The sequence below is a fragment of the Cervus elaphus genome, chromosome 11 (genome assembly GCF_910594005.1).
Source record: "Cervus elaphus chromosome 11, mCerEla1.1, whole genome shotgun sequence".
NCBI classification, from domain to species: Eukaryota; Metazoa; Chordata; class Mammalia; order Artiodactyla; family Cervidae; genus Cervus; species Cervus elaphus.
This window is the reverse complement of record NC_057825.1, coordinates 85,460,520-85,488,109: the sequence shown is the minus strand read 5'-3', so window position 1 is coordinate 85,488,109 and position 27,590 is coordinate 85,460,520.

Sequence of the window (27,590 nt, the reverse complement as noted above, 5' to 3'; positions counted from 1 at the left end):
AAAAAGTACTGGGAATTATTTGTTTATTATCATTTTGCTTTGGTTGCTGAACTGGGTGTAGTTTTTCAAGAGAGGGACTTAGACTGAAAATAGAAAAGACAAAAAAAGATTAACATAATTTACTGGTAAATGAAAGACTAATGAATATTTGAAAAGATAACTTATGACTTATTTAAACTTGGATTTAAGCTGTTCATCAGAAATATTTAGATGTTAATCAGATAGCCCACAAGGCTCTTCTGTCCATAAAATTCTCCATGAGTGGGTAGCCATTCTCTTCCCCAGGGGATCTTCCTGACACAGGGATCAAACCTGAGTCTCCTGGATTGCAGGTGAATTCTTTACCATCTAAGCCATCGAGGAAGTCCAATCAGATACATATCTCGTATATTTGAAACAAGTTGTTTTTCCTTCCCCAAACTTTTATTGAGTGTCCAATAGGTTTCTGGTAGAAACTGAATACTCATGCTAATGAGACATGTACCAGATTTCAAGAAAAGTTAAGTGTAAGGGAACATACAGACAAGCCAACAACTACAGATTATTCTGGGAGAAGTGGAGGTGAGAATCCGAGAGCCTCAGGAGCACAAGGGAAAGCAATATAATCTACAGAGGCAAAAAAGAAAAAAAAAGAGTAAAAAGATATTTACATAGATTTATTACCGTTCAATTACTAACTTTGTATAATAATAGCTTAATGTTATCTAAGATTCATTGAAGTCTCAAAATTTTAGAAGTCTAAGATGACTGCAAAAAAATTGTTAAAAAAGCAACTTAACTTGGAAAGAAATCAGCAAAGAAGAGCAATTATTATTTTCTTCATAGTCTGAATTATTCAGGGCAAAATTTATGAAATCTGCTTGTGGTCAGTGCTGGCTTACAAGGATAATAAATTAAAAGGAGACAAGAAAATTAACAGGTTTATTGTGCCATTGGCAAGACCCATTGTGTTTATGGAAATTTCATATTATGATCTAGTTAGGAAATCTTATACTTTTTTTCCTAGTTACTAAATGGCTTTCTTAGAGAGTATTTTCATTCTGCTTGAACCATATTTTGAGAAGAATTAAAGGCAAATGACTATTTTGAAACATGACATTCTAAAAAGAATAAAGTTAATTTTTTATCATGAACAGTCAACAATTGCCCCATTGACTAGTAAACAGGAAAACATGGCATAATTGGACAGCAAGAATGAGAATCGATTCACCTTTGGTCAACTCATCATAATTTTGAAGCACCTGCAATGTGGGGGCTTTTGTTCTATTCCCAGTGGAATAGAGAGAATAGAATTAGGATCACTTCCCTAAAAAGCAGATAATCACTTGAGATAAGGAGATAGGTGTCAAAGCTACTGATACAAAACAGTGTAAGAAAACATGTGCGAGGCACATGTGGAAGGGGGAGAGAGGTGTGGTCAGGTATTGTGGAAAGTCTGCTGGTGAATAAGGCATTCTGGCCAAATCTTAAAAGATGAGTGGAGTTTTGTCGAAGACAATAAGAAGAGAGGAACTGGAAAGAGCTAGAGCAGAAAGAACTGTGTGTGTGCTATGAGCAAGTATTTATGGGTGGATTATCAAGTAATTAATTTGACATGAATAATGAAAGATGGGATTATAACTTGAGACACATCTAGAAAGTTAGGTTAGTAGAGGAAAGATTATGAATAATGTATATTCTAGTCTTCCCTTTTCTTCTGACTAATGAAGATCAAAAGCAGATTATTAGTGGCAGCATCTATGTTCTTTTCCAGTTTTGTGAGTGTTCTGCTGAAGTGTAGGGATTGGACATTCTTTTTAACACTTCCCAGTTTTTTTTCCATTGATTTTTTTTTTTTTTTGGGGATATAATGTTTATCACTGAGAGTTTAGAGGAATTAAGAACCATGAGGCTGTTGTAATTACAACACAATAGTCACCATGGTCCCAGCAATTTATCAACTGAATTGTCAGAATGTCAAGGATGACAGGAAGCTTCTTCTTATTCTTCAGGGTATATTACAACTTTAGTGACAGTTTTCTTTCAATCTTTTTAGAAGAGGGTAGATTATCCCCTTGCTATGTTTTCTGTGTGGACTTCACTTCAGTGTTTCCTGATTCCATTTTCTACCATCCAATACAGTACACTACTATTGGGGGAATCTTATATCAAATAACCTTTGGATAGTTGATCTTTGTTAACAATGAATCCATGATTGGTTCTGACTTTAGTCCCACAATCTACTGAATCCAAGACAGAAAAATACAGAAAAAAAGTGAAAGAAACCTACACAGAAATAATTTCCTATGGCTGGTTCCTTCAGAAAGAGATGGTAGGCACGGCTGGAACCTAGGATTTCAAAAATTGCTCTCCATGACACACAATGAAAGATAGTCGTCCTTCCTAGATTAAAATTTTTTAATCAACCTCTGCCACAGAAATGTGAACTGAGGCCTCCACACTAATATACAATTAGAGTAAAACTCTGACGTTCTTCTGCCATACTGCTATCTTATGAGAGAAGAAAAACACTATGGCCACTTTAAATATTTTAAAAGAAAGAAAACAAAAAGACTGTGAACACTGTGATGTGATGGTAGTTGCAAACAGTATGTCTAAAGGAAAAATATCTCATTCCATTATGATAGGTAAATTGATTTGATCAGCAGTAGCCATCCCCCTTAAACACGTGCATGTACACACATGCAACACCACTCTTCCTCTTCCCACACACAAACATTCAGTTCCATTCAGTTCAGTCACTCAGTCGTGTCCGACTCTTTGCGACCCCATGAATTGCAGCGTGCCAGGCCTCCCTGTCCATCACAAACATTAGCACTGATTTAAACTTAGAACATAAATGACTAGTCATTACTAGAACTGAAAATTCGAGGAAACTCTATATGTACAACATAAAAATTGACCTGTTCTAAAACTAGTGATAGTATTAAGATGTAACTTTAACTGTTTTATTTCATTGATTTATTTGCATCTTTTAAAAAATCTATGATCATCAAAATGTTGCTTCCATTTGCTCAGTATTCCTGTAGATCATTTCTAATTTGGAGGACCACATCAAAGAAATATGGAAAAGGTACAATTTAGAGAAAAAAAGGCACATGAAACCACTCTGCACAATTCCAAGTGGTTTTTTGGTGATACTTTATTAAATGAGATATCAGACTTTAGATTTGTATTTATTTATAACTCATTGTATACATAGTCCCATATTTTTTTAATGATTTCTGCTCCTCACACAGTGCTCATAAACTAGCAAAAGTTAGAGAAGATTAAAGTCAGTACCTGGATATGTGAAGTGTAGAAACCAAAGAAGGCAAATTATCATTTTACAAGATTATATTAAGGCTTCTTTGTGACAAAAGAATGGGTTCAAGGCCACAAGTCAAAAATGTCAGAATCTGAGTTGTTTGTACCACCTCGATAAGTAGAAAATGAAAATTTTGTCCTAGAGAAATGGATTTTCTCACTCTCAGTTTTTCTTTAGGGCAGTGTTATGGAAGCTAGAGTAGTCTAAGGTTATGTGTGATGTGTGCAGATAGTTTTAGTGACACATAATTATGTCTTAATTTCTACAACATCCAAATTAGTGCATACTGCAATTAATCGTACCCTGTGGCCATCTGGCTACAAAATACATCATTTGATTGTGTGCAAAATGAAAATTTTGATACAGGCTTTCATGCAGAAACTAGCAACCTGAGTGGGAGTCTGGTGACAAGTGGAGAAGATGCTCAAGCCTTTACCTGAGACTTGACTCTGGGCAAATCACTTCTCACATCTAATCTCCAATTTTGTTAGCTGCCCAGGTCTTCTCAAAGATGTGTAAAATGGTTGAAATCTTCTTTAGAGATTAAAGACAGCAGCGTATAGCTCTCTCATGACAGAACTGGAGGAAAGGCATGTAGTCTGCCTCCTGACCAGCTACTGTATTTTCAACAAATCAGCTGACTCTCCTCTTTCCCCATCTGTAAAATGAGTATGTTTGATTAGATGTTCCTTAATATCTAACCTGTCTCTAAAAGTATGATTTTTAAATGCAAGCTTGTAATCTATTATTTTAAATACTTAGACATCTAATGATCTCTTTGGTCCTGAAATTTTTCAGGTATCAGAAACATGCTATATGCAAAGCTAAGAAAATATGGCCATGTGATTGAAATAATCGCATTATTCTGATCATCAAATGAAAACATAAATCCCCCTATTTGTGAGTAATCTAGGATGGAGATGTGCTGCAAGAATTTAAAGATAGGCTGACTTTAATCTCACAGATTGAAGGTTCTCGATGTGACTGAAAATGTTATGACACTGAACTCCCATCTGCATCATATCCAGAGCTGACTATTAACATTAAAATGTTCCAAAACATGCTGGCTTTACTTTGCTCTCTTAACAGAAAACGTTTGCATTTAAAAATCATTCACAAAAAAAAAAACAAAAAAACAAACAAAAAAAAAATCATTCACTTACAACCGAGAAAATGACTTGAGTGGCCATAGAGTCTTCAGTGTGCCCCAAGGTGCCTTTAATGATAAGACTAAACTGGAACGTGCTTTAGGGGACCATCCTTACATTAGGTAGTATGGGTGAGTACACTGTCACTATGATTTATGGTACCTCAGCTCTGCTTGGGGAGAACGTAGCTCTTCTTAGGAGCTGCAGTCTTATTTTGGAGACTCAGTTTGGGGTTGCTAACTGGAAATTGTCAAAATGTGTTGCTCCAGTCTCATGAGAATTTACCAGGCTAACTTTACCCAAACCAGTAGTAAATATGGTAATGCCTCTGATTCATGTATACCTGCTCATGATTTTCCAATTGGGTTTTAACTTGACTGAAGATAGTTGACTGTGAGTGATATTCTTGGTCTAAGTGTCTGTCAGGGTAATTATAGATGGTTGAATAAATTCACTATAAAAATATCAGGTAGTATTAAACTGGAGACAGTTCGTTCATCAAGTATTTTAAAATTTAGTAAATCTCTGAACAACTAATATTTTAGTACACGGGTCTGTAAAGGGCTAGAATAAAAAGAAATATCTTTGATTTCTTGAACTGTATGGTTTCTGTCACAACTATTCAATTCTGTTATTACTGATCTGAAATAAGCATAGATAATATGTAAACAATTGGGTGTGGTTTTATAACAATAAAATATTATTTTGAAAAACAGGCAGCAGGCTTTGGGCTACTGAGCTCATGGGCTACAATTTGCTCTAGTAGTCTGCCTTAAGATAAATATGAAGAGTCACATATGACATGCATATAAATCAAATAAAAAAACACAAGAACAGAAAATAAGAAATTATATAAATGACAAATGTTATATAAATTCAGAAAAACAAGATTTCTGTGGATGGAAACAATTCCTCAGGTGATATAAAAGTGATACAAATTGTACATACAATTTTTATTTCTATAAATTTCCTTTACCCAACTTCATGATGAGTACCTTGACCATGATCCTGTTATTTTCTTTTATAATTCTTTATTTTTGCTACATTATACTGTGGTATAATTTACATGTGGTCTGGAATTGGAATAACTATTTGATGGCTATATTAGATGGTCCTCTGTATTAGGAACAATCATGAAATCGTTAAAAAAAAAAAAAAGACTCTTTTACATACAATTCTTCTCATGAATCCATCATAAACTAAATTGACAAGTCTATTATACTCAAAAACTGGCAAGTTAAAATGGTTCAACTTGGAAGATAGGATGAATAGATTCCTAATCCATTTATTTATTGCTTTCAGCTCTATAAATGATTTTATCACAAAGCTGTGATTCACAGTCAAATGAAAACAAGTATCAAGTTGTGAAAAGAATACTTTTCTCAGCGATTGAGTCACTTGCACCAAATATTTGTCTGCCTACTAAGCCCAGGTAGTTTCATCTACCAAGTTGAAATCATATTTTAGTTTCAAAATAATGGGTTAAAGCTCTTCAAGAAATCAATTATATGACTGAACTATTCAATTGGAACAAGGCATTAGGAATTATATAAACACTCTTTACTGGCATTATTTATGCCTTCAGGAAAATTTTATCCCATCCATCATTTACAGTGTATTTGAGTGGCTTGTCAGCCTGTTGCTGGCTTGCTTTGCTTTGGAAAAGAAAAATCTTTTGCTTCCTGCCAATTTCTCCAAAGAGCACAGTAAAAATGATGGCTACTCTGTGGCTGTGATTCAATGGTACTTACAATTTGCACTATTTTCTTTAATATGGAACCAAGACGAGACAACATATTTTTATCTTCCAACTGTTTTCTGTGATTAAAGCAGTGGGTGCCCAGGCACTCAGGTGCAAACCTCTATTCATGTCACAGCATCCTTCTTTGCATCACTGCTCCATCAGCCTTTATTGCAATAAAACTGTGTACAACCACATAAAGGCTTCAAATAATAAATATATACTCACCATATATGTGCCAAGAATAGATTCATATACTGAAGTTTTAGCAAAATGTAAATTTAAATATCTGCAGTTTTGCACACAAGATAGTACTTGCATTTCCTATTTAAAGTACTTAAAATTGGATGGTTAAAAAGTCCATTTGATTAAGGATTGTGACAATAGTTCATTTTGCTTCTCGGCAAGGAAAACTTCGTTGGCTATTTCTTAAACTACTGTGCAGGCAATTGACTAATTTTTGTCATGAGGAAAGCAACTTCAAATAATGTCTTCATAGATTTGTTATCATCTCTACTTTTAGTGACTGTATCTACCAAAATCATCCTAGACAACGTTATTCTGCATTTGTCTGGGAAAAATCTATTGACACAACAGAGAGGCTACTATGCTTCATTTGAAAATGTCAGGAAAATAATCTATGGCTTCAAGACACTTTGGCCAAATTTTTAACACACAGGACAGCAGTGGCTAGGAGTGCAATGGTTGCCTTTACCAACAAAAATCTAATTTTCAGACGTCTACATTGTACTTCTCAATTCACTTTCTGTTTTGAACAGCTGTATAAAGCCACCCCACTCGCAGATATAGTGCTTTGAACAAAGAAAGATTCACATCCTATTCTCCGATTAATAGAATTTGTGAGCTTTTATTATGCTTTGGCTAATTGTGTGCTTTAAAGCATTATTTTTTAGCTACTAGAATTCTTATTACAACTCAGGATATAAAATAAGGAAAACAATGCAACTGGCAATTTTAGGAAATGAAAATGATAGCACTAAAAAGATGGGAAAATACTGTGCTTGAGGTGAGGAGCAATATGTAAATGGAGTTTTGTAAAAGAAACTGCCCAAGTGGTCATTGATAAAAATAGGTGTTGTTTTTAAGCTTGTGGTAGTATTTCAGTGAAAGTCTGACTCTTACATATAAAATTTGTGAAATAATTGTGAACTAGTCATTTTATCATTTTTTTTTCCTCCAAAACAACCAAGGTGCTTAGAGATCTCTTATAAAGCCATGTGTGTTTGTTATTCATCTTATTATTTATTATATATTTATTTTTAATTTATATTTTATTATATGTGAAATACATTTTATATTTTATAATATATAAAATATTATAGATAAAATATAAGATATTGAAAGTCTCCCTCTAGCCCACAAAACACATGGTGGAAATCCTTGCCTTATGGCTTTCATCAAATCCCCAAATCTAAAAGATTTCAGCAGCTCAAACTGCTCATCTATCTCTTGCCTGCAGCAAAACTTCCACTCTCTTGACTAAGGCATGTGGAAGGCAGGTGAAAGTCCTTAATAACCTCTCTTACAGTCTCCCAAAGGAGAAAAAGGAAAGAAAAAGAAAACCAGTATATTGATTAAAAGCATAACCAGAGCCAGATGGAAATGTACAAGGCCTAGAGGTACAAGGTTATAGTGTTAGGAAGTGAAAGTCGGTCTTTCTACCTTTTATCTGGTCTCCTTGCAACTTCCTACTGCCCTCTGAGGACACTTTCATTTTAGCTAGGCAAGGCTTTGGGAAAGGAAGGAAAGGTTGGAATAGTAAATAACAATACTCACATTTCTCCCTGGGTAGACTTGTTTTCCCTTATAATTTGGACAATTCTACAGTAAGTATTAACCACAGAACTTCTAATGAAATATTTAGCAAAATTGTAATGAAATTGTTGCAGAAAAGGGGACCCCTTCTAGGGTTTGAGAGTGGGCTCTTGTCTAACAGTAGAAAAAGAATTGTCCTAGAAGACACAGGTGCTGACAGAGCAAGAGACTTTATTGGGAAGTGCCCAGGTGGAGAGCAGCAGGGTGAGACAACCCAGGAGAATTGCTCTGCCATATGGCTTCTTGTTGTCTAGGGTTTCATGGTCATTGGGTTAGTTCTGGGTTGTCTCTGGTCAATCACTCTGACTCAGGGCCCTTCCTGTTGGGCCTGCTCAAACTCAGCCAAGATGGATTTCAGTGGGAAGGATTCTGGGAGGTTGGTAGGACATATGGACTGGAGTCTTCTCTCTCCTTTAGAAAGAAAGAAGGTGAAGCTGCTCAGTCGTGTCTGAGTCTTTGTGACCCCGTGGACTGTAGCCCACAAGGCTCCTCCATCCATGGGATTTTCTCCAGGCAAGAATACTGGAGTGGGTTGCCATTTCCTTCTCCAGGGGAATCTTCCTGACCCAGGGATCAAACCCAGGTCTCCCACATTGTGGGCAGATGCTTTAACCTCTGAGCCTTCCCCAATTCTTCCAATTGGTGGTAGCTTGTTAGCTCTGCGTTCCTTACCAGGACCTCCTGTTTAAGATAACTCATGCAAGTGTTACTATGGAGCCTAGCCAAGGTGGGCAGTTTCAGAGGTTCCCCTAACAAAATAATAAATGGGAAGAATAAATTCTGGCCTCATCAGCTTAAATTAGACACTTTCTCAGTCTTGCTCCATGGTGTGAGAGAGTTGGTAGTTCTTGCCAATGCATCCTGAGAAGGCCTGCTGGCTTTGATAATCAAAGTAAGTCTGATGAAATTATTTTACTCAGTTACAATTTCTTCAATCAAACAAGGCATAATATGTACAAGACTCTATTTTCCCAAGAAAAATCCTTCAGTTGTCAAATTGCAATTAATTCTAAGGTGTATGATTTGTATTTGTCCATTCATTGTGAATATCTTGATTGAATTTCAATATTTTTATAAAGTGTCACCATGCTTCCAACAGTAAAAAGGCCAAGTCATTTAATTTTAATTCTAAACTGAATAAATAAACTACAAGAGGCAGTTTGTTTATTTTGAAAGGGATTTTGTTTTAAAAATACTTTGAAACAATAAATTTAGTAATGTATCTGAACAACCTATCTAGTTTAAGCTATATTATTGAGTTTGCAGATGGACAATTGGTCTAAATTGACAATTAGATCTAAATTGCATGATGGATGATCTGTTATAACATATAAAGTCCTTGACTCTCAGGTACTATCTGTTTGTGTAAGAAATATAGCTTCCCTTAGTTGAAAATCATGATTAGAATGTTGAACATCTCCTTCCTTGTGCATTCTTGAAAGTGAAAAGTGAAAGTGAAAGTCACTCAGTCTCTTAACTCCCTACACTAAAATTCTATCAATAAGAGATATAAAATGTTATCTTTCCATGAAGATATATCTACAACATCATGTCTACCTGCAAAATGTGAACTTTTAAATTTCCATAACATTCATTATTATGTATTCTGCTCCAGATACCATGCTAGGGATTTACATGGGTCATTACAAATTCGTAAACAGCCTAGTAAAGTGTTCACCATTAATACTCCACAGGTAAAGATACTGAGTCAGAGAAAGGAAAAATAAACTGTCCAAGTTCACACAGCAAATAAGCATCTAAGATTATTCTTTAAATCAGTATTCCTCTAACTTCAAAGAATGTAGGTTTTGTCACACATATTGACATTGTGCCACTTGGGCACTAGTACTGTGGTATACTTGTTCCTTCGTGTATTTTATCTCCCCTATTGGACTAAGTTCTAGAAAGCTCTAGGCAAGCTTTCTTTGTTTCTCTCAGATCTATCCATATGAATTACCTGGAAATCTCTTTTAAATGCAGATTCTGTTTCAATAAGTCTGAGGCTGGCCCTGATAATGTGCATTTCTAACAAGCTCCTAGGTGATGCAGATGCTTCTTATTCCTGGGAAACAGGTTGAGATGCAAAACCTTACAGACTTAGTAACATAGATTTTCACTGTAAACATTCATTCAATAAATGTATTTAAATGCAAAAATGTAAGGTTTCATGAATGAACAAATAGCTTTCTCAATGCTAACTAGGCAAATTCCCAACATGTTAGTAACTAAGAAAATTACCAAGGACAACTGACTACAAGTACTTCTCATCTTGGGAAAGGTGAGAAGTAGCCAGAACACTCCCTCTGAATATTTGCAATGTGCAGAGGCATCCTCTGGGGTAGAATTCCTGCCAAAGGTAAACACATTTCAACAGTGTATCTTTCTTGATCTCTGGTCAAACATTTGTGCCTGTAATGTTATCCTCCTCTGTGCTCACCATTGGCTAACTCCTGCATTTTTTTCTAGACAAACATCCTTTTATAATAATACCTAAACCTTCCTCAGATCACAGAACTGTCATTCAATTTTCCAGGCACATACTTGCATCAATTCTACTATTTGTTTTTAAATAGATATTTATTAAGCAGGTATTATTTGCCAGAATTTATACCAGGCTTTGCCTCCATATTGATAGAAAATTTCATTGCACTTATTTGATTACTGACATTCTTATTTGGATTTAAATCCTATTGAAAACAAAGATTATAACTTAAGTATCTCATACTATAACCCTTATACTGTAACTCATGTACTATTAGAGTGCCTTGGACACAAAATTTATATTTGCTAAACAGCGCATGAGTTAATTCTTCAAAATGCAGTTATTTTAGCTATCACCTACCAAACATTTCAAGAAGAGTTAACACTTATCATTCTCAAACTATTCCAAAAAATTGCAGAGGAAGGAACTCTAATGAACTTATTCTATAAAGCCTCATACCAAAACCAGACAGATATATCAAAAAGAAAATTACAGGCCAATATCACTGATGAACATAGATGCAACAATTTTCAACAAGACATTAGTAAATCGAATTCAACAATATATTAAGAGGCTCATATACCAGGGAGTGGGAGGGGGGGGCAAGATGGTGGAGGAGTAGGTGGACGTGGAGTACATCTCTCTCCATGGATACACCAGGAATAGGAGAGTAGTAAGATTGAACCTGCCCTTGCCAGGTGAGGGAACTGTAGCAGGGGTCCATATTGGGGCAATTGTCTGAGTCAGAGGAGAAACATTTAAGGCTGAAAGTGAAACAGCTGATCTGTGGCAGCCTAAATGGAATGAGAATCAGACAGTCCTTGCCGCAGCCATACATACCCAGGACAGGGACACAGGTCCCCTGGAAGGAGCAGCAGCTGGGAGTTTAGGGATTGTGGAGCAATCCCAGGGTGAGGGCTGCTGGTGACTGCAGAGAGATAGATTAAGGGGATGTGAGGGAGAAGATAATGGTGGGAAATTCCTATGGAGGAAAGCTGCCGGGCAACCATGGGAGAAAGGTGATACTGCTGAGTCATGCGTAGGGGGTGAAACCAACACCATAGCCTCTCTCTCCACAAATGCCAGCATCAGCAGCTGAACAATGGAGAGGCTGGCCCATCAAATGCCTGGTGCACTGAACTACAGAGTAGGACCCACCCATGGTGCCCCTTTGAGTGCCTGTCGTGCCAAACAACAGAGAAGGACCCCAGGCAACAGAGTCCTCTAAGTGCCTAAACGGTCAGAGCCACAGAGAAAGACTGGGCAAAGAGGCCTTCTGATCACCAGCTACCAGAGGCTTGAAAATAGACTGATCAGGGCCATAACTCCTGGGGTGGAGGCAGTTCATGTCTCTGCACACTTGGTGCTGCCAGGGTCCCCGCAAGCCCAGCAGCTGTACCGTCTTCACGTTCAACTCTCACTGGGGCAGAGCTGCCACAGGCAAAAAAAACAAAAACAAAAAAAAACAACCAAAAACCTGCATCTGTGCATGCAGGGTTTCTTGGGTAGTGTCCAACTCTTTATGGCCCTGTAGACTGTGGCCTGCCAGGCTTCTCTGCCAGGGGGTTCTCCAGGCAAGAATACTGGAATGTATTGGCCAATATGGATTCCCATATCCTTCTAGAGCACTTTATTTCCTGCTGCCCCAGCCACCAACTCCCCTGAGTACCTGCTGCTGTCAGAACCCCTGTGACCCAAGCAGCTGTACCACCTCCATACCTGGCCTTCACAGGGGCAGACCCAAGTCCTCCAGGGCAGCCTCAGGAGCAAATCCCAAAGGACAACCCACATGCAGAGGTGGAAATAAAGCAACAATTGAAACCCAGGGGCGATGTGGCTAAGGAAGAAGACCCAAAACCTTCCCACCAGATATACAAGCTGCAGATTAAATCCACATGATCACCTAGGCAGATTGTGTCTATGAAATATATAAAAGGACAATGAGAGCTCCCATAAAGGAAAATACACTACTTCTGATAGCTGTGGACATTGGAGGCAAAAACACAGAGTAGGACCATATTAGAATCTGAGCTGCCCAAAAGCAGGTCAAGAAATTAGCACTGTGATGGAGAGAATGCTAGGGAGGTGAGGTGGACTGCAACTCCCAGCTAGGGAAAGGACTCTATCAGCAGTGACTCAAGAAAAACCTTTATTGTTCTTATGGTTTGACTTGTTCTGTAGATTCTTTTGGATTTTTTTCTTTTTTCTTTTTTGCCTTTTTTTACCTCTGTTGTAGCTGTTGATTTTATTGGCACTATGACATCTAATTAAGTTTTAGAGCTTTTTTTTTTTCCCCCTCAGTCACATTTTTTATTGTTATAAACCTCTGCCTCATGTTGGGCTTTTGCAGTTCTGTGGAGTTTTCCTTTTTAATTTTTTTTCTTTTCTCTTTTTTTATTTTAATTTTTTATACCTACTATTATTCTTTTTTTACATGTATTCCTTTGTCTGCTTTTCCTACTGTTCTTTTCCCCTTACAGTTAATCTTTAATGTATCTTTAATGTAATTCTTCTTCATTTACAGGCTTCCCTGGTGGCTCAGCATCAAAGAATCTGTCTGCATGCAGGAGCCCCAGGAGAAGTGGGTTCCATCCCTGGGCTGGGAAGATCCCTTGGAGGAGTGCATGCAACCCACTCCACTATTCTTGCCTGGAGTAGTCCATGGACAGAGGAGCCCGGCAGGCTACAGTCCATGGGATCACAAAGAGTTGGACACAACTAAAGCAGTTTAGTGGGCACACACACACACAAAGTCATATACACTCTGCATTAGAAAATAACCTGGGTGTTATATGAATGAGGGGTAATTGTATTCAAGTTTGTGAACTTTGTACAAACTAATTTATTTTTGGTTCTAACATGTTTTTCTAACTCTGGGGGGAAAAAAACAGAAACCAAAAAAAAAAAAAACCCCAATACCTCTGCAGAGAATTAGATCCACTTACCTACCTTTACAGGAAATAGACACTCACTATATCCTCAGCCACACCCAGCACTCAATTCTGTAGGCTGAAACAGTCCTGTTTCTGGCTTTGTTTCTCTGCACGATACTCTGAGAGTTCTGTGATCACACCATTAACACCTCCTCTCCTCCCCAGCTGGTCTGCCCTGCCTCTCCCTTCCCTCCTCACCCTTAGTTATGACCCTGCTGACTGCTTTGCAACAAGTATGGCCCCCTCACAAAAGGAATGGGTTCCATAGTCTAAAGACAGGTAATTGATTTTCTTAAACCAATAGAAATTACTTCCTAAAACTAGACTAATTTCTCAGGACTCTGCTGCCATGTCGCTTCGGTCGTGTCCGACTCTGTGCGACCCAATAGACAGCAGCCCACCAGGTTCTGCCATCCCTGGGATTCTCCAGGCAAGAATACTGGAGTGGGTTGCCATTTCCTTCTCCAGTGCATTAAAGTGAAAAGGGAAAGTGAAGTCGCTCAATCGTGTCCAACTCCTAGCGACCCCATGGACTGCAGCCTACCAGGCTCCTCCGACCATGGGATTTACCAGGCAAGAGTACTGGAGTGGGGTGCCATTGCCTTCTCCCTCAGGACTCTAGGCTCCTTGAAATACTCTCCCTCCAAAATAGTCAGTTAGCCCTATGTTAAAAAGAAAAAAAAAAAAAAATCCTTCCAATTGATTTTTTTTTCATTGTCTTCTTTTGTTTAGGTATTGTAGCCTTTAAAGGCAAACTTGTTCCTTGATCCATATGCATTTTTGTCAAATATCAATTATATTGTGATTATCTGGTGGGATGTAAGTGTGTGTTAAGGAAAAGTAGTTGTAGCTAGATGTTAGATATAAGTCCAGAAGAGTGAAACTGATTATATCTTCATCTCTACTTATAGCTCAGAGCTCTTCACCGCCCCGCCCCCCCCCACAGAAGGTGAAGATTTGTTTTTGGAGGAGTGATGGCTGAAATAAATCTGGAAAAGGATGGCAAGATGAGGTGTTTCTCTTGAGAATAGTTTGGGACAGAGACAAATGGGACATGTTCTTCATATACCTGTGATGAGGAAAACTGAGCTCGTTTATTCATAGACAAAATTGTTCACCTTATAGTCTTAATGGTTCCCACCAAAACCTTCCAAGTTCCCCTACACAGATAGGGTTGTAAATTATATTGGATGATAGCTGACAATGCATGCATGAGGAGGGGATTAGACAAATCAACGGCTGTCCTAATTTGTCATCCTTGGTCACAGACTCCTCATCCTATGGATACGTTTCTTGGAGTGAAATCTAGGAAATGAGAGTGTGAACAAAATTCTCTGCTCTACCTGCATTCATCCTCTCACTGTCCTGCAAACACAGCTTATACCTTTTCAGGTCCCTTGCCTTCATCCTTCTCCCACTAAAGTGAAGTCCCTAGTGTCTTTTATTTCTCTGTGTCCTTGGTGAGCATTTCAAGGATTTGCTTAAGCCTCGCCTCCTCCAGCAAGCATTCTCTGACACACTTTTCATAAGACTCTTTCTACCCCTTTAGTCTTTTAAGCCCTGGGTTGGCGGTGTACTGTTGATCTCTCTTTAATACTAGGGAGCCATCAGATTGAGAGCACCTATATACCAACTATAAGTTTCTCTCAGTCTTGACACACTCTCTTGAGGCTTCAATTTCTCTCTTTCAGGCTGTTTTCTTTTTCTTCCCTCACTTTCAACCATGTTGGAAAAATGTTTACATTTACCACCTTCAGTTCCCACCACTTACTTCCAATCTATTAGAAATCAACTGTTAGAAAGGTTACTTTATAAGATGTAGAATGTGGTCAAACACAAGAGAAAAATTGATATGAACTTCTGTATAAGAGATCAGGGTTTTCCTGTTGCCTCTGGTGGTGGTGATTTAGTCATTAAGTCATGTCCGACTCTTGAGACCCCATGGACTGTAGCCTGCCAGGCTCCTCTGTCCTTGGGATTCTCCAGGCAAGACTACTGGAGTGGGTTGCCATTTCCTTCTACCTGTACTAAATATGTGATTTTTTAAGTAATTTACTGATCTTAGATGAACTTAGCTATAACTCTTTGCTATGAGGCTTCTGGTCAATATGGAGTAACAGGATTAACTATACCTTCTTAAACAACTAAAACAGTTGGACACAATGTAAATGACAATGCTTTCAGCACAAGGCATTGATGCCTGAGATAAGGGAAACAAACCAGATGATAAAATTATTGCCCCAACTTTTCCAGGCCACACAGAACAAGGGGGAACCCAGGCAGAGGCCAGCAGACTTCCTAAATTGAGATGCAGTTGAGAATTCAGGAGGCTAAGTTGGCAAGAATTTGTAGAATATAATCCAAAGAGATTTCTTGATAGATAGGGAAGAGCAACATAAAAAGAAAAGTACTACAAAGAGAGACAGCTGCCTGGAAAGATCTCAAGCTCTGGAGATTTTCAGAGGGTTTCCCTTGAGTTTTCAATTGAGTACTGGTCAGTGCAGCCTGGGAAAGAACCACCAAAAAGGACAAGGTGTCACAGTCTTTAGAGCTCACAAAGAGCTGAGAGTAGTTAGGGTTACCATCACATAGAGTGGGAAAACTTATAATATAGAGGTCATTAGGTAGAGTAGTCAGAAGGTGGACATTTTGTCTCAATAATGGAACTAAATTCACCCTACACTTTAAAGTGCTCTGGTCCCACATAACAAATCTCAAAAGTAAGCCTTAAAAGGATTACACTGCTTCCAACCAAGTTAATTGTATCCAAGCTCAAAATTAGAGGACTACATAATTAATCATCTCTAAAAAGAGTAAAATCATAATCTCTAGCATTCAATTAAAAATTGCTAGGCTGTAAAAGAAACAAGGATATATAGCCCATGATGAGGAGAAAAATCAACAAATTAGAAACAAACAGAGATATTACACAGCTGATAAAATGATAGACATGAAGCAGTTTTTATAACTATATGCCATATATTCAGGAAAGTACAATGAAAAATGAAAATGTGACAGCATGGAAGATGTGTAAAATGTCCCCAGTTGAACTTGTGATGCTAAATACCATATATGAAAGTTCCTATGTTGGTTGTCTATAATTCTCACTCATCTCAACTTCTTGATAGCTTAGGACATACTGGTTTTCTTTAAAATAATTTCCTCCTTCAATTTCCACAAAACCTCCCTGACCAATACCGCAAGTTCCCTGGGCACAGGAAGAGAGCAAGTTTAATTGGTATCTGGTTGGGAATACAAGTCAGATCAGCTTCTAAGTCATCCAATACTTTATTTCAAGTATTTAGAGTAGTATTGGGTACACTATAAGCATGAAATAGGGGAAGGGAAAAAAAAAAGGTAGGTATGGGGCTAGGGAGAAAGCGGTAAGAAAAGAGGTAAAAAGAGGGAGAAGATTGAGGAAAGGAGAAAGGGAGGGAAGAAAGACTGTTGACTGAGCCGTAGAACTGACAACATTTTCCAAATGGCATAAAAGCTCAAGGGAATTAACTCATCTCATAGAGACCTAATGTAAATGTGTAGGTTCATTTGCAAGACCTGATCAAACAAACATGTTTAATTATATCATCTTCCTTAAGTGAAGTCAAATTGAAAGTAATCATTATACAGTAATTTAAATTCATTGATTTAAATACCAAAGTGATATATAATTTAAGTGTAGAGCACTCTAAAAGCCTACAAAGCATATGTGAAAGAAGCAGCCAATAAGAACTTACTGAGAAAAGTAAAATCTTATGTGATGGATGGGGCACTTCAATCAACTGAAGTGCTCTGAAGCTAAAATTCATACACAAGAGAAACACACCTTAATAAAGATCAGTTCAGTTCAGTCGCTCAGTCGTGTCTGACTCTCTGCGACCCCATGAATTGCAGCACACCAGGCCTCCCTGTCCATCACCAACTCCTGAAGTTTACTCAAACTCATGCCCATCGAGTCGGTGATGCCATCCAGCCATCTCATCCTCTGTCGTCCCCTCCTCCCCCTGCCCCCAATCCCTCCCAGCATCAGGGAAAGATACTTATAAACATTAGGACTCATGGAGATGGACCACCTAAATACGGCAAAGGCCACTCCACTGAATAGAAGCAATCCATATACTTGGAGTAACCGAAAAGCAATCCTGCTGGCAAATCGAAGCAAGGATTTGCACCACTCTCTTCAGGCTTAAACACTCTTTTGGCCAGAATCAAAAAAGCGTTTGGTCCAGTTCTCTCTTTGGGGAAGAAAGAAGCAAATTATCATAAATCAGTTGAGTGTGTTTGCCTCATCAAGGGGGCTTTCCAAGTGGCGTTAGTGGTAAAGAAGAAGCCTGCCAATGCAGGAGACATAAAAGACATGGGTTCAATCCCTGGGCTGGAAAGATCCCCTAGAGGAGGGCATGGCAACCTGCTCCAGTATTCATGCCTACTGGACAGAGGAGCCTGGTGGACAGGGGAGCCTGGTGGTCCATAGGGTCACAAAGAGTCAGACATGTCTGAAGCGACTTCGCATGCACCCATGCATGCCTCATAAAGACAGGAAGCATCACCAGCTCAGAAAGGGAAAAATGCTTCTTCAAAGGGACTTCAGTGAGCAATGACAAGGAAACGAAGCACACAACACAATTCTCTAAGCTTCTGCAGATTCTGCACTGACTCCCCAGAACCACACAGAAGGACTTCTCTGTGAACCCTGCAAAGATAACTCTTCTTAAATGACTGGTTAACCTTGCTGCTAATATATGGATATATCCGCACTCGCACGTCATCTTCTCTTTAATTTTCCCATTAGTTTGACATATATTATTGTTGCAAAAAAATAAATCAACCTTTAATTTGTAAAATAGAGGGGTTTACAAAATTTATACAGACCCTGGGAATTTAAAAATCATGCATTATCAAAGCAGGGCTCTGTCCTTGAAACCTGTACACTTTCCTTAGGATTAATGGATTCTAAACATGTTTTCACTTCTTACAAAATGGTTGTTGTGCATTTTTCTTTGTCCTGATTTAATCCCCATACAACTGTGTTGTCTTTTTGTTTAATATCAGTAAGTCTGGGCTGCTTTCCACTACTGTGCCTTTCACATTTGTCTTTAGCAGTCTGATAGCTGAAAAAACTGTAAACTCTATAGAGTTTGGCTGTAATATCAGTACTTACACTGTAATTTTAGGGTTTTGTTCTTTTTTTCCTCCAGACTGTGACACTGTGAACAAATCCTCTTATACCTTATTTTAAAAAAATTAAGGTGGATTTCAAGTCAAGTCATAGAAGGGAAAATTTTCCTTCCAAAAACATTTTCAAGGCAAATAATAGCAGGTAAGCTCTTGTTCAGAAATGTTTGCTAGCTTTTACGGAAAATGTTTTCCTTCTTTCCTTTCTTCCCTCCCACCCTCCCTCCCTTCTTCCCTCACTCCCTTTCTTCCTTCCTTTTCCCTTACTTCCTTCTTCCCTCTCTTGCCTTATTTCTCTGTTGAAATGTTTTAAAATAAATCCCAAGAATATTATTATCTGTATATCAGGATATCTTAAAAAAATAAGGACCTTAAAAACCATGGCAGATCTAATATAATTATTTATAATTCCTTTGTATCTAACACCCAGATTATAATCAAATTACTGTAATTCTCCAAACCATCTTACTTGTCTGTCATTTTGTTCAAAAAAATTAGAACATCCTGTAATATTATATACATATTAACATTTGGTTACTTTATCTCTTAATTTAAAAAAAAAAAACTTTCCTTCCACAAGACTTTTAAAAATGTTATCTATACATTAATGAAACTAGGACAGAATTTTCCACTTTCTGGTAATTAGATCATCATGTTTTTTAAACATATACACTGTTTCCTCTTATTTCCTCCTACAAAGTAGTTAAACTTTTATTAGTATTAGCAATTAGAAGATTGCTAATATTCTGGTTCAATTATTTTTGCAAGAATCCAGTATAGGTGTTGCTTTATATTTCCAATTGCATCACACCAGTAGGTAAATGATGTCTGCTTATTTCATGTACAGTGATTTTAAGTTTGGTCAATGAACTTAGGTTTGTCAGCCTAATCCATTAATTGTAAGTTTCTCATCAACCATCACCTTAATCATTTTCAATATCCACTGATAATCACTGATAAGATACATTATTCTATTAGAAGTGGCAAAATAGTGATATCCTAATTTAATTTTTCTTCTGCGTTGAGGATTGGGAGTCAGTACTCCTTGGGTCTCTTGCTTTGCTCCACATATTGAGAGTAGTGACATTGATGACTTTTGCTATAGAATATCCCTAAGGATATATGTTTAATGAACAAGTTCAGGAGACAGAGATGACAAGTCACCCTTGAGCAGAGGGCAGATTTATTACTGTCCAGGGTAACAAAGAAAATGAGTTCTTCTGGAGCAAAACTGAAGAAGCTTGTTTGAAATCCATTATAAAAGCTTATTGTTTCTGGGACTACCCTGGTGGTCCAGGGGCTAAGGCTCTGTACTCCCAATGCAGGGGGCCCAGGTTCAATCCCTGGTAGGGGGACTAGATCCCACATTCCCCAACTAAATCCTGGCACAGACAAATTAATATAATAAGTAACTAAAATTTTTTTAAAAAAAGATTATTGTTTCTAAAGCTTAGGATTCCTTTCCCGTAACACGATTCACTAAATATCTGACATCCTCTGACTTCATCACACAGCCCTGTGAGAGCTGAAGCTTGGGGAATCAGTGGAAGAAAATGGTCACTATAATACTATTGATATGAGTAATAAACTGTCCTTTTGCTATTACTCAGAAGTTTCATGTCTTCTGCCAGCATCCACAAAACTGTGGCAAGCTAAATTCTAAGCCTGAAAGTAGAGTAAAATCTCAGACCCTTTATAGTTCTTGGCATTTGTTAACTGGAGTTCTTCTCCAAGGAAGAACTTCACTTCATCACATTATATCATAGATTTGATTACCCTGGGAGGAAATTCATATAGAAGAAGGATTGAAGTTTGTCTTTCCACAAATATCTTAGCTTTCAGAATAAGCTGTTGTACAACAGCCAAATTTATCAGTAATTCCCTTTCTATGTCTTAATTTTTATTTTTTGAGTATCATTATGACTGAAGAACTTACATGTATATACATATACATAAAGCAACCACTGAGCACCATGGATTTGATGCTCATGTTGTCCCATCTTTGGCCACTGTGGCTATTCAAGTTGACTCTGGTGTCCTAACATAATCCCATACATTTCTGATAGATTACTTGCTTTCTGGTTCAAATTTTGTGGGCTTCTTTATCTGTTTTCTGTCATAGACCTGAAATCAGCTGTTTCTTCGGGGACCCTGGTTTGTTTTTATATGAAATTCTATATGGAGATCGCAATCTAACTGCTATATGTTTTATTGCTAATTAGTTTTCATAGCTTCTAGACAATTAAGGTACGCATTTTTAGAAAAAATTGAGTGCATAATGATATTTCCTATTCAAAATAAATATTGCTGAGATTTTATTTAACTTGGATGATTTTACATTTGTATCTATTACTCTTATGCTAAAAAACATTGGTTCTCAATAACATTAAGCTAATTGTTAATTTGCTATACCTATTGTAGGGCTTCCCAGGTGGTGCAGTGGTAAAGAATCCACCCGCCAGGGCAGGAGATGCAGAGACACAGGTATGATCCCTGGGTCAGGAAGATTCCCTGGTGTAGGAAATGGCAACCCACTCCAGTATTCTTGCCTGGAAAATTCCATGGACAGAGGAGCCTGGTGGGCTACAAAGAGTCCATGCAGTTACAAAGAATTGGACATGACTGTGCACAGACACATACCGATTGTAGATTGATAATGATTCATTTGTTTCTATTCATTTATTTTTCCTTTTCAAAATTTATATGCAGCAAAATTCACCATTTTGGGTGCACAGTTACATTAACCTGCACATAGACATAGATTCTTTTAACCACCAACACTGAGAGGATACCAAATGATCCCAACACCCCCCAAAATTCGTCCTTTATATTCAAATTCTTTCTATGCCCTTTCTTTCTTTCTTTTCTTTTCTTTTCTTTTTAACTTGGCTGTGCCAGGATTCAGTTGCAGCACTCAGGATCTTTAGTTACAGCATATGGATCTTTTTAGTTACATGTGCCCCCTCCAACTCTTATTTGTAGGAAAAGACTTCAGCCCCGAGACCTTCCCTGAGTACCAAAGGGCCAGCTGAAACAGTTGCTAATTGGGGAAAATAAGGGAATGCAAAACCAGAGGAGGAGCAATGAAAAAACAAGATAGAGCAGGGATGAAAGCAGGATCTTGGTTTCTCCTCATAGGATGTCCTTGAGTTCTGCAGAAACTAAGGCCCCTCACCCAGGTGGAAGATGATAACTATGTGCTGAGACCCTACACTCACTGAAACCAGAAGGCCAATAATCGAGTGTCCTGGAACACTGTCCTCTTACCTCACCACCAACCAATCAGAAAAAAACACACACCCTACATCCTTTACCCCAGATTTTGCCTATATAAACTTTTCCCCCAAAAGCATTGGGGAGTTTTGGTTTGTGAGCACAAACCTCCCATTCTCCTTGCTTGACCCTGCAATAAAACTCTTTCTGTTCCAAACTCTGATGTTTCAGTTTGTTCAGCCTCACTGTGCATAGGGCCACCTGAACTTGCATTCAGTAACAACAAACAGTGAAATGTTCTGATTAATATATGTATATAATATTAAGAAACAATTTTAAAGTAATTTTAAAGCAAAAAAATATTGAGATATGGTTCACAAATTATCCAATATGAGTTATACAGTAATTAGATTGTCTGGGAACATTTTCTAAAAATTAATAAGATTTAAGTTCCAACACTATATTTGGAGGAGAAAAACCTTATTAAGATTTTAAAAGAAAGAAGATAACTTTTTTAAAAGTAGATTAAAAAAACTCAATAGAAATTAGCATGTCTGCTATCACTGAGGTAATTACCTGCAATTTTTGAAATAATTTACTTTTCCATCTCTAAAATTACTGTTATATTCATTGTATTCCCTTACATTTAAAATAATTAAGAGAGTAAGTATCAACTAGAACTTTTGGTGTCTAAAATAATCGAATCTTTGCTAAATCTCTCCTTTTTTATGACATTTGTTAGGAAGGATAACCAAACTGTTGGACCATTATACTTGCTTTGTTGAAAAGGAGCAGATTTGAGTATATTCAAGTTATATCTTGTACTACTATTGCTAAAACTTAAAACTAAAACATAACTTTTACTTTTTATTTCTATTTATTTACCATTTATTTATTTACTTTTTACTTTACTTTTATATTTTTAAACATTTCTTATTCACATCACATTTATTTGTTAATCAATTTTTCCTAATTTATCATAATTATGCTTTAATCTATATAGCCATCACTACACATACAAAAGCACAGAAAAACAGTGTCAAATAAAAAGATGCACAATGTGAGTTGCAAGTTAAGTTTTATTTGAGGCAAAATGATGACTGCAGCCCAGGAAACAGCACCTCATATAGCTCTGAGAGACTGCTCCAAAGAGGTAGTGAAAGTGAAAGTTGCTCAGTCATGTCCGACTCTTTGTGACCCCATGGACTATACAGTCCATGGAATTCTCCAGGCCAGAATACTGGAGTGGGTAGCTGTTCCCTTCTCCAGTGGATCTTCCAGACCCAGGAATTGAACCAGGGTCTCCTGTATTGCAGGAGGATTCTTTACCAGCTGAGCTACCAGGGCAGTCCAAAGTTGCTCCAGATGAGACTTAAACTCACAACCTGGGCATTGCTCACAAGCACACTGTTTTATAAGTACTGTGCACTAACCAATCGTGCCACTGGAGTTCCAGTAAAGAAGTAGTGGGGGAAGGTCAGTATATAAGATTTTGATGAAGGGAGAGTTCAATGCAATCAAGTGTTTACTTTACAAAAGGTTTTGTGCTAGTCATGAGAGCTGATGCTACCATGAAGGGATTTAGTGATTTTCTAGATATGAAGTGATGCAAAGATTGGAATCATGAAATCAGTTCCGGGAAATAACTAGCTAAAGACCTGTTTCAGTAGTTTCCCTGGAGCACAGAGTACCTAACTCTTCACCCTCAATTCCCCTCAGGGGGTCCTGAAGGTTGGCAGTTGCAATAGCACAGGGTTCAATCTCTGCAGAGGCAGATGGCAAATGCTCTTGCTGTTGTGGCTCAGTTGTTGGCAGATGCTCTTGGCAAGTGCTAATCTGTGGTTGACAACAGGAAAATAAATGTGGTACTTCATGGTTCAACTTTATGCACAGTTGGTGGTTGAATGCAAAGAATGTTTGCATGAAATAAGAAGCAGTAAAGTGGTTGAAGGGCTTCCCTGGTGGCTCAGATAGAAAAAAAAAAAATCCACTGCAATGCAAGAGACCTGGGTGTGATCCCTAGTTAGAGAAGATCTCCTGAAGAAGGGAATGGCTACTTGCTGCCGTATTCTTGCCTGGAGAATTCTATGGACAGAGGAGCCTGGCAAGCTACAGTCCAAAGAGTCGGACACAACTGAGTGACCAACACTTTTTTTTTTCCACTTTCAAAGTGGTTGAAAGCTGTTCTGCTTCTATTAGTGAGATCAGGGTTTGAATTCTGCTTCTGCCATTTATGGACTGTGTATTCTCAACAAATTTAATGTATTGAACAACCTCTTCATCATTCATAAAATGTGGATATTATTAGTATTACCTTACCCATTGTCATGGAACTCTAATTTAAAGACAAATAACTTCAATACACACACACATACATTTCAAAAGTGTAAATACTATAATGGAAATTTTAGGTTGCTGCAAGGCATAAAATAAAAATATCTGATTTAGGTTGACTGGTCAAGAAATTTTCTCTGAGGAGGTGACATTTATATTTTATTTACTCTGAGATTGCTATTATTGATGAAAGTCAGATCTAGTTATTTGACTGCCGCAGTTGTTGATCCTAAACAAATAGACTGCCAGTTATTTCTCCAGCAAATATGGTCTTATTTGAGATTGGCAAAGAATTGCAGTTTGGGATCTGCAACCATGGCAAGCCATGTGTAAGTCCTATGCAACAAGGAAAGAACTCCTTTAAAAAAAGGTTAAGGAAATTGAATGGCTATAGTAAAAAGGGTCCATTAGAGGAACTGAGTGTTGGAAATACAGTGGCTTTTCATTGACTGAGTTGTGACAGTCTTTCATTGGCTGAGACCATGCCATGTAAGAAGAAGAAATCTTGCAACTTCCTGTTGGAGTCTACTCTTGTTGTAGGATTGAAGGCTCTTCTTTCAGGCCTCCCTACTCTATTTTAATTGAGATTTCTGTTTATTATTTTTCATACAGTATACATCTTAAAAGACTCAAAAGTAGTTGAAAGAATTTTGGTCAGTTTCTTAAAGTTAAAAATGACTCACAATGAACTGCTTTTGATAGGAAATGAACTTCATTTCTTCATGGCTTCTCTTACACAATTCATGAGTCACTTCAAAACTCCCAAATAACATCACTATTTTTGTTAATAATATTTGCTAATAATATTAAGATATTAACATGTAATGCATGTGCATCTAAATGACACAATCACAGGTGCCCTGACAGTTTGAAGGCTGATCATAAAAAGCCAAAAAGTGGGCGGTGGCCCAATTTCTGTAAATCTGTGCCCCTTTCCCAAAATAATTGGAATATCCTCCAACTGGTTAGCCTATAAAATTACTCAGCCCATAGAAACTAACTACCTCCACACATTAGGGCCACTTTCACCTTCTGAGCTGGACTATATTCTGCCTATGGAATGTTTATCTAAATACATATTTTAATCTCTCTTTCACTTTACCATGGATCACTCTTGAATTCTTTCCTGTGCAAAGCCAAGGACCCTCTTTGGTCAGCCCATCCCAGGAACTCACTGGAGACAGGACATTACCGTTCTCTCTTGCCCTTTCCCCTGCCACAAAATCGCCAAGTTTCAAACTTGACTGGAAGCCAGTTTTAATCTACATGTTTCTGAAACCAAATCATGAAGTGAAGTTAATACTCTTGATCAATTTTACTCCCACCTTCCCAACTACCTAGCCTCAGAAACTAATAGTTTAGCTAAAGAATGAGCATAGAAGATAGAAGCAAAAGATTACCTTTTCACTCATAGGAAAAAATAGTATTTAATTGGAAGAGCTAAGATTTGTTAGGTAATAAGAAATAACATCATATGGATGTTATAGAGAATGGACCTTCAGGGCGGACACTGGCAGATCAAAGTAGTCTTTGGATAAACCTGTGGTAAAGTATCTGTCTGAAGATTCATAACACAGTCTAAATTCAAATTAAGAGAATCAGAAAATTTGCTTAGAAGTTATAAAACTGCAGGGAAACAAGCGACCAGCAGCAAAGAGTGCTGATCTAATTTATCATATTGTCCAATTTTTGTAATTTTTTTGTCATACAGATAATTATATGAACTAACTTGTAAATGTACTACTTTTATATTTTAAATATGTAATTAAAACATTTACTATAGCATTAAACTGGTTTGAGGTTGCTCTCTGCCCACATATTTTTCAGTGATCTGGAGTGCAAATTCTACCATGTTTGTTGTATAGTCTCCCTTCAGCCAGATCCTTTCGCTCAAGTGCCATGAGATTGAGGGAAACTGACTGCCTCTTAGAGCCTGTCTTCCAGAGTCTCATATTGCTCAAGCTCTCAGAAAATTTCCCATGGGGTTAAACAGCCAAGGTCTTAGGTATACAGTTGATTTCAAACTATCATAATAACCTCCTCATGAATAGTTCTCTTTTATAAAACTTTGCAAGCTGTTACATTGGGGCAAACTGGGTAAAGGGTGCATGGGATCTCTTTGCATTACTTGTAATAACTACATATAAACTTACAATTACCTCATAGTAAAATTTTTAATTTCAAAAAAAGTACGAATAATATGTAGAGAAGAAATTTTTAAATAAATAGCAAACTTTATTTTATATGTGTTATATATATATCGCATATAAATAATTATTGTTGTTTATTCACTAAGTCATATCGGTCTCCTTTGCGACCTGTAGACTATAGCCGGCCAGGCTCCTCTGTCCTTGGGATTTCTCAGGCAAGAATACTGGATGGAGTGGGTTGCCATTTCCTTCTCCAAGGAGCTTATATACACATATTTACCTATAGGTAAATGTTTTATAAAAATTCAATAAATCATCTTTGCATTATTTACTGTCTGAATTTAGCAAATCTTTAAAATTACAATGACTGTAATCAATTTGCATTGAGATATCCTAGTAAAGATATGTAAATTCACACTACTTGAGGATCAGAAACTCAAATTGCTAACACAAATACCACCTATATGCTTACTAACAATATATTACCTGTTGTGCCTGTAGTGTGAATACAGCCATCACAGTAACCTAGGCAAGACATTTTTAACACTTATATCTAACTCTAGCTTCATCTAACTCTAGGCCCAGATTGAAGGGACATATTAACCATTTTTCTTCCATAGTCCCCCCACTTAATTGTCATTGTGACTATAAGCCTATTAAGTCCTTCCCAGTGAAACCTGAGAGTATTCTGCAAGGTAACTAGAATCCATGCCATCCTCTGGTGACCCAGAGCACTCCAGGGTCTTCTGCCTAAGTCATTTCATCTGTTAACTTCACTTCTTTGATGGTTTGAATGCCCTCTAATTTGCTTTAGTGTGCTTCAAAATGTGCCTGCGCTCAGTCACTTAGTCGTTTCCAACTCTTCGCAGCCCCATTGGCGGTCACCTGCCAGGCTTCTCTGTCCATGGGATTATCCCAGCAAGAATACTGGAGTGGGCTGTCATTTCCTTCTCCAGGGGATCTTCCTGACCCAGGGATCAAACCCACATCTTTTGCATCTCTTGCATTGGCAGGCAGATTCTTTACCATTAAGCCATCTGGGAACCCCGTGCTTCAAAATACGGTGTTCAAATTCGAATAAAATAATCCAATTGATGTGACAAGTATAGTGTTCTGTTAAGCTATAATTGTTTGAAATCTAATATCAATCTTGTATTTGTATTTTCAAAGCTCTAACACTGAGATATAATTCTCTGTGGCTCTCACATTACTGCATGGCTTGCAAGCAAAGAGGCTAACTGCCCTTTTGCCCAGATTACTTTTTCAAAGATGTA